The 13,223-nt window shown below is 31.0% G+C and overlaps 1 long non-coding RNA gene across 1 annotated transcript; it reads right to left on the bottom strand.

Annotated features, from left to right (window-relative positions):
* Positions 1-619: 619 nt before the first annotated feature.
* Positions 620-1,728, bottom strand: LOC149247969 (uncharacterized). Its single transcript, XR_016265684.1, has 3 exons — positions 1,101-1,728; positions 887-961; positions 620-721 (listed from the first exon to the last, which is right to left on the bottom strand). It is a non-coding gene; the product is annotated as an uncharacterized LOC149247969 (long non-coding RNA).
* Between the last annotated feature and the right edge of the window lie 11,495 nt (positions 1,729-13,223).

Genomic DNA, 13,223 nt, shown 5'->3' with positions numbered 1-13,223 from the left:
AAAACTACCCAAAAATTTTATCATAAATATAAATAATCGCATTTGCAAATGGGAATATAAAGCATCAAATATTTTTTCATTTGAAGGGAATATAAACTATCAAATATTTTTTCATTCTAATTGGCGAGAGGAAATGACCCGAGGAGTAGTAAGCCTAAGTGCGAAACAAGGTAATCTGCAACAAGAATAACCAAAATCTGCTGTGCTCCCCTTTGTTACATGTAATTCTCATTCACCCAACTATAATTCACATGAATATATTTCATTTGAGGATCAAAAACATGCAATATGTGGGACTGGGACTAGAATCAGCCATAATCATTCGGTTTGTTTCTTGAATTTTAAGATTATTGGATTTTTTGCTTGAAGCTTAAGATTATATAGACACCCTAACATGGAACACACATTGTTATTTATTCAGACAATTTGTTTGTTCTAAGCCCCTTTTTCGTCTATGTTTCGTTATGATTGATTTAGAGAGCATTGACATGTAACCTAATCCTCATTGCTATTTCTTTGATCACTAAATTTAGAATAGCCTTTGCATTTTTAACTCCAAACAAATACTATCATCTACAACACAAGCAAGGCAGAAGATATTGAGGAGCAGCTGTAGAGTACCCTTAAAAACATTGTTCCATAGCAGTAGCGCTCATTCCTTCCTTTAGAGTAGTGCTCGCTCTTCCCCTTCCAGTATCCTCTCTATATGCTAACAGGGATGCTGGAAGGAAAAATCCAAGGAAAGCACTACTAGTCCATAAAAATTTAAAAATAAATTAATGAACTATTTACAAAATGCAATTGTTTTTAATTTAAAGAAATCAAATGATAATAACACCACTTATAAGCACATAGAGGGATGTGTTGGGAAGGAGCTGCAGCTTACCTTGAATACCTTGTAGAATATTATTCCTCCCTTCGCACTGATGCCATGCAAGTTCTCTATATGGTTGAAGAAAAGCTGGAAACAAGAAATAGATAAACAAACCAACAACATTAACCATAAAAGTCTAGAAATAATTAAGGTTACTAGAGTGAAAACCAAAGAATTAGATATGGAAATTGCTGCTGATATAAGAAAATGAAATCCATCACCTTACCGATCCAATCGGAAAAGGAATGGACATTGTGTTGGCCAATATGCAGCAACTATCGAAAAGCCCAAAAATAAATGCCTCTGATCTAGGAATTTTCCGTTTCTGCTCTTTTTCAGTAACTTCTCCCTCTGTGCCTTGTGCTCTTTCTCTCTAGCTCTTGGACGTTAATCTCACATCAACACCAGACACGAACACAATAATAATTGTTTTTGCCTTGTACAAGCTAAATCAATATTGTGAAAACTGTCCAGATAACGTCAGAGAATAAAATTATGAAAAAAGATAGATACTGACCCCCGAACGCCACTTTGTGAAATAAAACAAAAGTTCATGGATCAATTAATTAAACAACGAAATGCACTCCAACTAATTCTCCCTCTGCTGCCACCTATATCTCTTTAATTGCTGCCCCTGCCTATGTTGTCCATGTTCTAAATCCCGGCTTTGCTGCTTAAACCACTGATACTTGCTCTGATGTTTCTCGTCCTGTTGCTGGGGTTTCGTCGTCCTTGCTCAGAGTAAGAAGGTAATGTTGCTTCCGTCACTTCTTTGAAATCTGGAACTAGAGAATAGAACTAGAGGATATCAAACTATGGCGTTATGCCGCGGGCTTTGCTAGTGCCTTCAGAGTGAATATTATTATTTCCTTTATAGTGCTTATAATTATCAGTGCTTATTATATCAATATCTTTATGGATTGATTCTACAATATTATTAGATTAAGCAAGGACATGAAACTCATAACATAATTCGATGGGTCAATTTGAAAAATGTGGGCATCTTCTAAGGGCTCCCCACTCTTTTGGTGTAGATATCATTGATATCAGCCACCCACCCTTAGATGACGACAAAAAGCACAAAAAATTAAAGTAAAACACTCATGTATTTGTTTCACGATAGAGTGTATATGTGGGACACTCGATAAAAAACGTTTTCTTGTAATTCTCAGTTAAATCTCAGTTAAAGAAACTACAACACTCAAAATCTATATCTAAAAATAAAAAATAAAATAAAATAATTAAAGCATCGAATTGGAGAGGAAAAGGGCTCAAAGAAACCTAAGCAGAAATGACAGCTACCTAATGGAGAAACGACAACTAACAGATTGTTATGAATCTTAAGTACCACTGATCACTTGAAATTGTTGTTACCTAGCCCGCCCAGCCATGCCCCATACAATTTTTTCTTTGTGGTTACAAATTAATATCAGAAAATAAAAAATCAGAACTCAAATTTTAATTGACAAATTGATTTGCAAATGCAACCAAAACAAATCGAATTATTAGGTTGAAAATGAAAACGATGACAAAGATTTTAACATACTAGTCCCTCTTCGAATCAACGTCTCGCGTAAAAATTTTCTCTGCCTCCGTCGATCGAACCCGGCATCTCGTTTCTTCCTGTGTCAGTGATCTCACCCTCACACAAACACCGTCACGCTCTTATGCAAAGACACTATTTCTATTTATTAGGTTGATATACGTTCCATAAGGCTTATTAACCACATACACAACTATGAGATACTATTTGCTTTATTTGCTTTTCTTGGAGGTGATGCCTTTTGCTTTTGTGATGATGACGGCCACTTATGAATTGTTGTAAGTTAGCAATTCAATGTTTACATTATAAGTTAATCTAGAAATTAAATTTATTAAGTTTTTAAATAAAGATTAATTAGCGGTGGTCTGACTAGGTTCTTTACCAGTCTTGCGGACAAATCAAAATCAAATATGAGTATGCATAAGCTTCGAAGAAGCATTTAATAATCAGGCGAAAATGATGTGATTTCGCTATAATAGGTGATTCTAACACGGCAATGAGATTTTGGCCTTCAAGTTAATTTTTTTTGGAAGGAAAACTTTCGCATGTGTATAAAGGAATCACAAACCTTTTGGCCTTAGCATTAATTTAATTTCAAGTAAAATATATATACAGAAAACTAAATTGTACCTAGACAAATTAACCAATGAAACTTTACAACTGACCCTAAAACCATGTGGAACTCTCAAAGAGGCCCCAATCCCATAACTAATGTCCGTGCCAATAAGGAAAGGTGGCATTTGTCTCATGCGGCGACTGTGGAGTCGTTTGGAATAAGCAAAGGTTCAAATCATTACTTTGCCAATCGTCCGGTGCACTGGTATCATACGCATGGCACGCCGCACGATATCAACAGACCTTTCACGGGTACGGAAGTGTTTATAAAATTATCACTGCGCATCGCGAGTATGGAGTCAGATCAGAGGATTAATCAAACTGCCTTCATTATACGAGTTCATTAATGAGTCCCGCCGTCGATAGCTTGTACTTCGAACACCACACGGCAAACTGGGCTTACATAATAAGTTATACCTTTAATAATTATTTTCTAAGAATCCTTATTTGTGATTGCACTGTCCAAATATGTCATCGATAATATTCGGAATCAGAGTTTTTTATTTTTTTATACGGTAAAGGAGGATTGAAGTTTCTCATTTCTATTTTAAATTTTTTTATACGGTAAAGGAGGATTGAAGTTTCTCATTTTTTAAAAATTAAGTTTTAATCAAATTAATTTTGAATATTATTTGAGGATTGAAGTTTCTCATTTTTTAAAAATTAAGTTTTAATCAAATTAATTTTGAATATTATTTAATATTATAATTTGTTTCGTTATTAATTTTGAAATTAATAATATTTTGTTATTATATATAGGTAAATTTAATTAGTTATAATTATTTTATAAATTTAATTATTAATAAATTTAATTAATAACATCAAAATAAATTTATTTTAATTTTATAATATATAATATAATAATAAAATCTAATATTAATAGTAAAATTTTAATACTAATATTATTAAATTAATATTATATTAAATTTAATAACTTTAGATTAATATAATATTAATTTGATACATGAGGTTACATATTAGTTTATGCAAACATATTTTTTATTTTCTTTTGAAGAGATTATATCTATTTAACTATTAATTATTTTATAAATTTTTATTAATAATTATAAAATTTTAATAATATTGTATTTTAATAATTAAAAAATAAGTTATTAATTTTTAAATTTATTCTATAAAGTTTTATTAATAGTTATAAGATTTAGATAATATTATATTTTAATAATAATAATTTATTAATAAAATAAGTTATTAGTTTTTAAAATATTATTAGAAATTAAGCAATATTTTGAACGAGTAATATCTTTTTTAAATAATAAAATCAATTTTCTTTTTTTTACAGGAAAATTTTGGATGTATTTCAAGCACTTTTTTTGATAAAATTATAAGGAGTGTGATCACATTTCTTGCCATAAATAACAAAGAGTGTGATAAAATTATAAGGAGAATTTTAGTTTTGTTACTTGAATCTTGATTGTGACGATACTAAAAGTATGTTTAATATAATAAATAAAATTATATTTATATGTATAATAATAAATAATATATTATAAGTAAATATTGAATTACATAAATATGATATATTTTATTTTCTAAATTATTTATACAAATCCAATTTAATATATTTATTTAATTTATTTTGTTAAAATTTTCACATCTAAATTGAACTGTTTAATAATTATTTAAATAGTAGTAATCAAAAACTCGTTTATGCTTCCATTCTCCCAAATTTACGAGTCTACTTCCACACGGATTTTCTCACACGCAAATTGGGAGCCTTTTGGTTTCAAAGTATTTCCCAACTCCATTACCAATAGCCCTAAGGGAATCGTCCTTTTGGTCCATTACCAATAGCCTGAAGGGAATCGTCCCTCCAAAAGGAGAGAGGGAGACCAGGGAGTTTGACCTACACTGGAATGGTAGTGGGGCATGTCCTCATCAGCATTAAAATCCAGTGTAGTCCATTGCCAAAAATGACCTCCTTATTCTCTTTATTTTCCAAATAAAAAAGAATAAAAAACCATTACCTACAACTGAAAGAGCAATTTCACCCTTCATCATGGGAGTCCAGATTTTCTTTCCATAAATCTAAAGCCACATACCAGTAAATTTCCTAATTAATGCCTTCTTGACGGACTTGGAAGACGCAACCGCAACAGGCCGTGGGCGCATTGGAAGAGAGGCAACCATTGATTGGAAAGCGGAATCAACATCCAGAGAGGGAGGAGAGGCCCCTCCGCAGCAGCCATTTGGAAGATTTGCAGGTTCCCGCCAGAAGCGTTATTCGCTCGGACCTCAAAAACTCCCCAGAGATCAAATCTTAAAATTCATGTTTTAATTCCAACATAGTATAACTTCAATAACTATTTAAATATTATTTAATATCATAATTCATATTTATATTTTTTATTTTCTAAATTTAATAAAAAAAATTATTAAACTCTTAAGTATTTATGGATTATTTAAATATTATTTAATATCATAATTTTTAATTTTTAAATATTAATGATATTTTTTTGGTTATTTTATTTCTATTACATAAAATAATCAAATATTTTATTATGTTGTAGTATAAAGAGGTTACAATTTTACTAAGAAAATAATGGAATAATTTTTTATAGTGTTGAATCCATTTCCACCATCAAAAAATGGTTCAAACACTCTCAACATTAAATTCCTTAAAAAAAATTGAGAGATTCAGGGGAGAATTTCATAGTCTAAGAAAAAAAAATTGTAGACTCGTCGGACAACACCATTTTTAAAAAATATTTAATAAATATAGACTAAACAAGTGTTAAGTATATATAAATAATCATTATTACTAACGATATTAATAGCTGTAAGAAATCAAAATTTTACTAAAAATTGTATTGCCAAATTGTTCTTATTGTACTTGATTATACTAAATTATTTTTTTTATGAGTATGTTTGATTATACTAAATTAACTATTAGACTACTGGCCTTTCTCAAAACACGTTTTTCTAGTAAACTTCTATCTCATTTATATAAATTAAATTAATTCATTCATATTAAATCAATTCATCTATATAATTAAAATTTCTCATTATTGATTCCAATCCACGATCTTAACCCCAAATCAATACTTACTTTCTCTTACTGTGTCCTCTCCCTTTCAGTGTTAGGAGGCGCAGTCTTTCATGCATGTCTTTAGTCCGTCCATTCACACCCGGGTTCCCTTGCTTTCCACTTCCGTAGTGACTAAGCTCAGAAATAAGCTACTCAGTTCAAATCTACGAAGCGCCTAGAGGGATCAAAGTGCAAACTTATTTTGGAGTGAAAAGATATTTGATCCCTCTCTTCGCTTGTAGATCTGGAGTTAAGATGGATCTAGTTTTATTTTTTATTTTAATTTTTATGTAATTTTACCTAGTCCAAATGTTTATAGGATAGGGCATTACAACATCTATTCTATATTGGGTTAGAGAGCTAATTCATTGATATAAATAAAATTTCTCATTCTTGATTTCAACCCACAATTATTTTTCAATAACCACCCTAGATCCATCTTAACCCTTAAGCTACCAAGCACTAAAAGGGATACAATCTCTTTTCACTCTGAAAAAAATTTGCAACTCAATAGATTTGATTACTCTGCTTAGTACATCCTAAATTAAAATAAATCTAAAATGGTTAGATATAAAGATACCAATGACAAAATTGGTAAGTAAATTAAACCATAAGCAAAACTGGTAAGTAAATTAAACCATAAGCAAAACTGGCAACTAATTATTTTGCCTACTTTTATTTTAATGATTTTATTAAATGGTTATATAACTCGACATTACATCTCACCGCAACGAATTAAATACTGTACAAATGACATGTTGCATTGATACACTAGTAATAAGCCATATCATACTCAAATCATTCCTACACTATCTGATTGAACACGTTGGTGGTAACCAGGTCTCAGCATACATGTTAGAGAAAATAATGTAGGCACCAAGTCTCACCGTGGTACACAAAATAATGTAGGTTATGACGGCACCTCACTGTACACGTTAGCTAACACGTGGGTGACCCACGTCTCACCATACACTTTCGAGAAAATGATGTAAGCACTAGGTCTCGCCATGTTAGAGAAAATAATGTAGGTTGTGACGATACCTCATTGTACACGTTAGCTAAAATGAGTAATAAAAAAGGAAAGTGGTTTTAACGAATGGATGAGTAGTTTGTGAGAGCCAAAGGTTTCAAGTTCAATCTCAATAGCCACGACTCCAGTGAAAATAAGATATAATAACTTTCTAAATCAAGTTCAATCGCCATAGCCACAACTCCAATGGAAAGAAGATATAATAACTTTCTAATTCCATATTTAGATAATGGCAGTGCAACCATGTCTAAGGAACATTTAGAAATAAAATTGAAAAGGTCGGGCAAATCTCAGGACCATGGTCCAATTTGTTCATTGATCTAATCCTCATGTATCAGAAGTACTCACAGTATCAAAATTTCCGACCTAAATAATCACATTTACCGCTGATAATACAAACACTCTCTCCGTCCAGTACTTCAATCTTCATCAACCAGATTCCATAATTTAGTAGAAATGACTTCGGAAGGAGTAAGACAAAGTGTGAAAGAAGTAATATTTGCTCAGCTCCAATCCTACATATAATATATCGTAAAGCCTGATCTTGTTTCACATATAATTCTCAGGTCCAATTTAAGTGAATAGATTTAATTTAAGGATATCCAAAATGCAATATCTGGGTTTAGAATTTACCGAATTGTTTCATAGATTTTTAAGATTAATCAAACACCCTTAAATGAAACATGTTGAACTGTTTGTTTGTTTGCCTGGAGTCTTAAGACTGTTTCATTATGATTGATTTTGGAGAGGATTTACATTCTAATTTGCCTGGAGTTTTAAGACTCTGTTTCATTCTAATCTTGTTTGTCTGGAGTCTTAAGACTCTCTTTCTTTATGATTGATTTTGGAGAAAAATGTCATGTTAACATAAACCTCATAGCTACTTCTACAATTACTTAGCATGAAATTTAAATTACCTTTGTATATTTATTTTTAATAGTAATTTTTTAAATCTACAAATAAAAAGATATTGAGAAAGAACTGCAACTTACCTTGAGAATATTGCTCCATAGCAATGGTGCTTCCTCTGCCCTTTGCATAGTCTCTATATATTAGCAGATGCTTTAGCAGAGAGAAATAAACAAAGAGAGTGCCATCAACACAGAAAAATCTGGAAATAAATTAATGAATTACTTATCGATTTAATGGTTGTTAGTGGAAAGAAATCAAAGATGAATAACACCATAAATAAGCACATGAAATTATTGGGAAGAAGCTACAATGTTTTCGCCATTTGCACTTAAAGTTATGAAACTCTTACATAATCAACGAAAAGCTTCAAATAGAAAATAAATAAACACCATTACCTCATAAAATTTACGAATAATCAACGTTATTAAAATCAAAACGAGAGAATTACATATGGCCATTGCTGTTGATATGAAGAAATCAAATCAAATTAAAAAAGTAAACCTAAATGTCCCTCACCTTATCCATCCAATCAGAAGAGGAATGGAGATTGCCTTGGTTGGTTTGGTTCAGCAAACGAAGAATGAGGGAGGGAGGAAATAAGACTGTTCTATATTGGCAGAGAATTACAGTGCAGCCTTGGCCAAGGAAGTCATTGACAATGTTGAACAAGAAAACAGAATAATTTTTTATTTAGTAGTTAACCTCTCATTATTAAAATTTAGTAATTGATGAGAGGAATCTCAGTAATTAAGGAAAGAAAATGACCCTAATAAAAAATTATAAGATCCTTCTAATCGATGCGAGGAATTTTAGTAATTAATGAATTAGTAATTGATGAGAGGAATTTTATTAATTAATAAGAGGAAATAACTTCATTGATGAAAGGAACCTTAGTAATTAATAAAAGGAAATGACCCCAAGAGTAATAAGACTAAGTGTCCAGAGTAATCAGACTAAGTGTGAAGATTTAATAATTGATATGAAGAAATAACCCAAAATTTAATAATTGATAAGAGGAAATAATGCAAGATTTAATAATTGATAAAAAGAAATAACAGTTTGTTTATCTGATTAGAATAATTTTCGTATTTCTAACCCCAAACAAATGCTATCAATTACAATACAAGCAAGTCAGAAAATATTAAGTTACAGCTGCAGAGTACCTTGAAAACATTGTTCTGTAGCCGTAGTGCTCATTTCTTTCTTTACAGTAGTGCCTTGCTTTACAGTAGTGCTAGCTCCTTTGTTGGCACTCAGTCCTTTATCCTCTCGATATACTAACATGGATGTGGGAAGCAAACATAAATAAACAAGGAAAGCACTATTAGCTTATAAAAATTTAGAAATAAATTAATGAATTACTTACAAAATACAATGGTTGTTAATTTAAAAAAAAAAACAAATAATAATAACAAATAAGCACAAACAGGGAGGTGTTGGGAAGGAGTTTCAGTGTACCTTGAATACCTTGTAAAATATTATTGCGCCCTTTGCACTAATGCCATGCAAGCTTTCTATATAGTTGAAAAAAAGCTGGAAAGAGGAAATAAATAAACAAACCAACTGCATTTTTTAAAAGTATAGAAATAATTAAGGTTACTAATAAAAAAAACAGAGAATTAGAAATGGATAATTAAGGTTACTAATATAAAAAACCAGAGAATTAGAAATGGCAATTGCTGCTGATATAAGGAAATGAAATTTCCTTCACCTCATCCATCCAATGAGAAGAGGAATGGGCATTGTGATGGCCTGTTTCTGCAACTATTGAACAACCCAGAAATAAATACCTCTGCTTAAGGAATTTTCCCTCTCTGCTATTGTTCATGAACTTCTCCTTCTGTGCCATGCTCTCGCTCTCTAGCTGTGGGGACAACAGACATAAACACAATAATAACAATAATAATTGTTTCTGCCTCCTACAAGCTAAATCAATATTGTGAAAATTTTCCAGATAACGTCGGGAAAAAAATTATGGAAAACTATAGATACTGACCCCTGACCCCCAAATGCCACCTGGTGAAATGAAACAACAGCTCATGGATCAATTAATTCAACAACAAGATCCACTCCAACTAATTCTCCCCTTGCTGCCACCTCTCTCTCTTTAATTGCTGCCCCTGCGTCCATGTTCTAACTCCCGGCTTTGCTGCTCAAACCACTGATGCTTGCTCGGATGTTTCTCGTCCTGTTGCTGGAGGTTTCTTGTCTTTGCTCTGAGTGAGAAGATAGTGCTGCTTCCATCGCTTCATTCAAATCTAGAACTAGAGGACCTCAAACTATGGCATTATAGAGTGCTTATTAGTGTGAATCAATTTGCTTATTATGTCAATATCTTTATGTATCGATGCTATAATCTTATTCCATGTATCTTTATGTATCGACGCTAGAATTCCATGGATCAATCTGAAAAATCTGGCATCTTTTGAGGGCTACCCACTCTTCTGGTGTAGGTGTCATCGATATCAACCACCCACCCTTAGATGACGACAGAAAGCCCAAACAATTAAAGGAAAACACTCATGGATTTGTTTCAGGGACAGAGTGTATAAGGAAAACACTCATGGATTTGTTTCAGGGACAGAGTGTATAAGGAAAACACTCATGGATTTGTTTCAGGTACAGAGTGTATATGTGGGACAGTGGATAAAAAAATGTTTTCTTATTTTTTAAATCTAAGTTAAAAAAAACTATAACACTCCAAATCTATTTCTAACAATAAAAAATAAAATGATGATAATTAGAGCATCGAGTTGCAGAGGAAAAGGGCTCAAAGAAACTTAGGCAGAAAAGACAACTATCTGATACAGAAACGATACAGTAATTCTTTTTTCCCGTGGTTATAAATTAATATCAGAAAATCACAAATCAGAACTCAAACTCAAAATTTGATGGACAAATTGATTTGCAAGATGCATCCAAAAAATGATTAAATTAGGAGGAAATGAAAGCGGTGAAAGAGATTTTAACATACTAGTCACTCATCCAACCCACTTCTCGTTTCTTCGCGTCAAAGATTTTTCTGCCTTACTCCATCGAACCCGGCATCTCGTTTCTTTGCATCCAGAGATTTCTTTCAGTCTCCTGTGTCAATGTCTCAACCTCACACAGATACCATCACACTCTCATTATTTTGCCACCCGGAAATTCCGTGCACTGGTAACATACACATGGCATGATATCAACAGACCCTTAACCAGTACGGAAGAGTCTATAAAATCATCACTTCATATAGCGACTCTAGGGAGTATGGAGTGGGATCAGAGCGCTAATTTTACTTGCTCTTTAAACTAAATTTTTTTGGACGGAAAACTTATGCACTTGTATGAAAGAATCACAAACCTCTTGGTCCCATTATTAATTTCAAGCTAAATATGTATTCAGAAAACTAAATTGCACCTAGACAAATTAGCCAATCAAACTTTACAACTGGCCCTATAACCATATGGAACTTTGAAATAGGCCCCAATCCCATGACTAATGCACATGCCAATAAGGAAAGATGGCATTTGTCGTTTGGAAGAAGCAGAGGTTCAAATCATTACTTTGCCACCCGAAGGTCGTCCGTGCGATGGTAACAAACGCATGGCACGATATCAACGAACCGTTAACCAGCACGGAAGAGTTTGTAAAATCACCACCTGCACATAGCGACTGTAGCAAGTATGGAGTGAGAGGAGAGGATTAATCAAGCAAGCTTCATCATCCGAACTCCCCGTAGAAATATGATGAATTGGAATGGGATAGAGGTGAGGTTGCCAGAGACAAGACGGCTCATTAAATGAGTCGGGCAGTGGACAGCTTATAAGTAGTGTGAATCCCTTCGAACACCACACGCCAAATTAGGGCTTAGAGCTCACATTATAAGTTGTACCTTTCATAATTATTTTCTAAGAATACTTGTTTGTGATTGGATTGTCCAAATATTGATAATATTATTTTTTGATAAATTAAAGGATGGATTTAAATTTATCATTCTAAATTTTTTAAATTATTTTTTAATAAAGATGATTTTGTTATCATTATTTGAATATTAGTTAATATTATATTTTTATTTTGTTATTAATTTTGAGTTTAATAATATTTTATTATTATTTATTTATATTATATAAAATAATATATTTATAATAAATTTAATTATTTTAATTGATAATATTAAAGTTTTGGTGAAGGGTGCACTGTTAAGGCACTCCGCTCAATAGGTCACTAATTCTAATCCTAGTGGATGTTGGCTTAAAATAAAAGTTAATAATAATATTAAAAATAAATTTTTATTTTTTTTCTAAGTTAAGACTAACCTAAGTACCCACGAGGGATTTGAACCGGTGACCTATCGCAAGGAGTGCCTTAACAAGGCACCCATTCACCGTTAATCCAAAGCCCCGTGGGCTAAAAATAAATTTATTTTAACTTTATATAGATTAAATAATTATATGAATTTTTTTTAATTTTATTATTATTATTAAAATACATTTATTTTATTTTCATGTATATTTACATAATTATATGAAAAATAAATTAATAAGTAAATAATAAAGACATTATAAATGAAAATTGGAATTAAGTAAATACTATAGATTTTATTTTCTTAATCATTTTTTTGAAAGGCACTCTAAAGTCTCAAGCCTAATATGGTATAGATGTAATGTAATGTAAACATTTTAACTTGGTGAAAATAAAATTAAAAAAATAAAAATCACTCATGGTATTGACCCATGATGTTCATTTGGAATATAGCCTATTTAAGTAGATTGAGTTAAGATTAATCTAGATTAATTTAAGCAAAACCCAAATTGACATGTTAAATATTTCTATCCACTAACTTATTTCTCGACAATAATTTCCATATTGAAATTAAAATATTTATATATTATTTAACATTATAATTTTATTTTTATTTTTTTATTTTCCAAATTTAATAATAGTTGTGTTCAATAAACTCTTACCTAATAATTTATTAATTTTCATATATTAGATGTGGAATTAATTTTGCTATTTTAAATTCATCATTAATTTTTAATATAACATAATTTTAAAATATAAATATTTAAATAATATTTAATATCATAATTTTATTTTTTCATATATTAATGATATATATTTTTTGTTATTTTATTGATGTTACATACAATTATTTAATTTTAAAGATATTTTGTAAATATAGATTAAATAAGTGTTAATTATATATTAATAATTATAATTA

Source organism: Pinus tabuliformis, chromosome 7, assembly GCF_031772625.1.
Source record: "Pinus tabuliformis cultivar Carrire ecotype Pingquan chromosome 7, CPIR1, whole genome shotgun sequence".
Taxonomy (NCBI): domain Eukaryota; kingdom Viridiplantae; phylum Streptophyta; class Pinopsida; order Pinales; family Pinaceae; genus Pinus; species Pinus tabuliformis.
This window is presented reverse-complemented; position numbering and strand designations above follow the sequence as displayed.